Source organism: Rhea americana, unplaced genomic scaffold, assembly GCF_003343005.1.
Source record: "Rhea americana isolate MKP2758 unplaced genomic scaffold, rheAme1 scaffold_42, whole genome shotgun sequence".
NCBI classification, from domain to species: Eukaryota; Metazoa; Chordata; class Aves; order Rheiformes; family Rheidae; genus Rhea; species Rhea americana.
The window spans coordinates 3,927,895-3,931,684 of NW_028186557.1; positions in this window are offsets into that span (position 1 = coordinate 3,927,895).

Genomic DNA, 3,790 nt, shown 5'->3' on the forward strand with positions numbered 1-3,790 from the left:
CGGCGGCGGCGGGCGGCCGCCATGGCGCGGCCGGGAGGCGCCGGGGTCCTCGGCGCCGGGGAAGCGGCAAAAAGAAACTGCCCCGCCGCCGCCGCAGGGCGAACCAGACCGGCCGATCGATCAATCAATCAATCAATCAATCAGTAATAATAATAATTAAGCGCGCTCGCAATATTTTGCCGCGGCCTCCCGCGTTTTCGGTGCGAAAGCCCGGAATTTCCTCACGGGCGGAACCGCGCGGCAGCGCCAAGGCCGCGGCGAGGCGCTGGGGGTTGCTCGGGGAAACCCTCGGTTTTGCCCCAAAACGCCGCCTGTGCGCTGCGCTTTCCCTGGGCAAAGCGGCCCCGGGAGGGAGACGGAGCCTCCTTCAATAAATAAATAAATAAAAAATAAAACCCACAGTGTTCTATCGAAATCCAGCCAGGCAGCRAGGACGGGGGCGGACAGGAGAGGACGAAGCTGGCCGCGCTGCCCAACGCTGCTGTGAAACCAAGGTGAAGTTTCACCGGCAGCTTTTCGGCAGCCGCCCTGGCACCAGCAGCCTCTGTCCGCTTCCTCCCCTGGCCGTTGGTTCCTATCCTGAAGGAAAAAAAAATACATATATATATATATATATATGTATATATATAGAGAGAGTTATTTTTTTGGTTGAGTTCCCTAAACCAAGGCATGGTGCAAAGGAGAGGCGACGCGAACGCGGGACGGAGCCAGCGGGGAGCATGGGACCGCTCTTCTCAGAAAATCCAGCTTTAGGACTTCTCATGGCAGGATAAAACTGAAACATCCACTTGATCCAAAGTGCTGAGCAAGCGTCTGTTCACACGCGGTCACAACATGACTTAACTCAGGCTGCAGGTCTCACGGTGGAGCCGGTATCACGTATCCGTACCGTTCTTACCCTGCTTCAAGTGAGCTGTGACTTGTCCTCCCACAGTTGACATAAAGCCATCATAAAAGCTTGAACCTGCCATGAATTCTGTTGCGTGAGCTCAGGCTGCTGTGACAAAATGGAAATTGCGTTTATGCGATTGGGACGATCCAGAGATGCACAGGTCCAATATTACTCATCATGGAGCCAGGCAAAGTGAAGAACGGCTGGCTGCCTCTCTCTAAATCCAGTGCAGAGGTAGGCAAAAATTAGAATGGTGTGAGCCTAAATGTATCAGATCCCCTTAGGATTCAATATCCTTCCTCTCCGAGAAATAAAATGTCTCAATGGGCAAAAAAAGGCTTATCTCCTTACTGTTGCAAGAGAAGGGTGATAGAGATATGAGACAGGAGCTCTCAAATACTCTTAAGGACAGAAATCACAAAACCTACCATGCTAACTCATGCTTCCAGTATAGAGTTTCGTGTGTTTGGTGATCAGAGGTAGAGGATCAACTATGGTGGGAATGGACACTGGTAGGACACAAGTGGTAAACATGGAATTTGAGTGAGTTCTACTTAGCACTTCCATGGAAGCATGTTATTGACATGCCAACACAGCTAGATTTTGCCTTTATCTGTTTGTTGGGGGGTTTTTTTGAAGGGGGAATTTATTGCAGATCWGACTTCAGTGATCACAGAGCCACACCACAAGCCCTGTTTTGTAAAGTTTGTAAGAACACTGAATTATCTCAAATCCTTGCAAAATAACAAGCTGTTGAAACCAAGATCTTAGCCAGTTTTGGAGCAAACAGAAATCTGTGTATGTGTTCAAGGGTGTATGTTCCCATATATTATAGTGAAAGACTGACTCAGTACCGAGGTTTTAACTCCATAAAGGTTAGGAAATGTCCAGCTGAGTGTTTCTAAGCAATTTTAAGTCTTTGCTTTATAGGTAAATGTCAGCTCTGCTACAGGTAAGGTCAACCGCCACTTTCTGTTTACAAGTAGGTTATTCAAAGTGTCTGAAACACGCCACTTTGCTTAGCTGGTCTTGACATTTCTGATCTGTAACAGAGATGTGTTGTGAAAGCCCCTCTGTGTGAGTTTGTGAATGGGTTCGATAGATGTCCCTATGGGTGTGGATGGAGAAACAGTTATCCAAAAACAGGCTGAAGAAAGGAARACTGCCTGCTGAGAGGTAGCATGTAGAAGTCTCCCAAAAACTAGTAAGTTCCGGAGATTAAAAGTCCTGCTGAATCCACAATCACTATAAACTCACARTGCTACGAGTTTGCTGACTCTRTGCAAGGTCCCCAGCACATGCTAGCATCASCTGTGTGTTACATAGCTCAGACCACATCCAAGAAGGTSGTGGCTGCCCTGTGCTGAGAAAGAGGACAAAATTATCTGTACATTTAATGAAACAAGGGACTCTCTGAGGGACCAATCTTCCCTTTCTTTCCCCACAATAACCACACTTGTAAAATCAGCTGTTCTTCAGGCATTTTTTACATAYGTCCAGGAGTATAATTATGGCCCTGATCATATATCCTCAAAAGATCTGTCACAGGGTATTTATGTCAGCTAAGTGCATGGGACCCATTTCTTCTTCAGGGAAGCAAAATATGTATCRGAAAAGCTATAAACTGGTGCATGGGTCTAGACATTTGCTCATGCTGGACAGACAAGCCAAAAGGTTTGAAGTGCATAYGTGCAGCAAGACAAGGGCTCTAATGAAGCAAGAGGACTTCAAGGTAGGCTGTGGTCACAGTAACTCGGGGATTCACGCTGATGTGCTCTGTTGCCATTGAACCCAAGTTACCAGAGCCGTGAGCTCAGGCCTTGCTGTAAGTTTCCAGGCACTAGGTGTTTTTCACACACTTTGTGGGTATGCCTTTTATCCCAAATCCACACCTTTTATTTAGGATCAGTGAAGGTAGAGGTGTGTCAGAGAGCTGGATGATGAATGGGAGTGAAGTGAGACACCAAAAAGCTGTTGCTGCCACCATGTGCTTTATTACCCAAACCCATAGTTGGAGTAAGGACTCTGCATATCCATTCTCCCTTCTGTTCYTCTCACAACCCTGTCACCTTCTCCCCTTCTGGCCTCCCTAAGCTYACCTGAGTCACAGAGCAGGGTGAAGAGTATGGAGCTGAGGCAGGTGAACATAAGGGGTGTGCGTGTGCACGTGAGTGCACATGGAGCATCCTGGAAGGGCTCTGTGGAGCAGGAAGCAATGTGAGGAATCAAAGCAGCACACAGAGAACGCAAGAAAGGTGCAAAAAAAGGGGCACTCGACCATGACAGTCTCAGGGGAGAGTCCTCCCAACACTCTTAAAGCTGTGTCCCCTTCAAATACTATCCCACCCTCCATCCAATTCTGTGCACACTTCGTACAACCTATACGCAGCTCCTCATCCTGCCAGCTACTTCTTTTTGGAGAGAAAAGCTGAGGAGGAGGAACAAGGTTACAGTGGAGATGCGAGGTGCAGGAACAATGAAGGGACCAGCACGCAGCCAGTGAGTTCTGGAGTAGGAGTAATCACTGCCAAGGCAGCAGAGGAGGATGCTGACGCATAGAAGTAAAYAAACAAAAGCCCAGAGCAGCTAAATGCTCCAATGTAGCATTCACATTGCCTTATGATTTTATGCTTTTTTATATTTTTATGTTTTTTTATTATTTTTATGTTTTATGGGAGTATTTTATGCCTTTCCAGCATACGGTCACGCAGCTGAACTTAAGTATATGAAAACAACGATGCCTGACAATACATTTAATGTCATTCTCACAACATGGCTTTACCTCTGCCATGCTTGAGCAATGCCCCAGTGTACCAAAAATACATTACATTCAGTTAGAATTATACCTGAGTGAAGTGCGAATTATATTCAAGCGTGTGTTGTTTTTTGTTTTTTTTT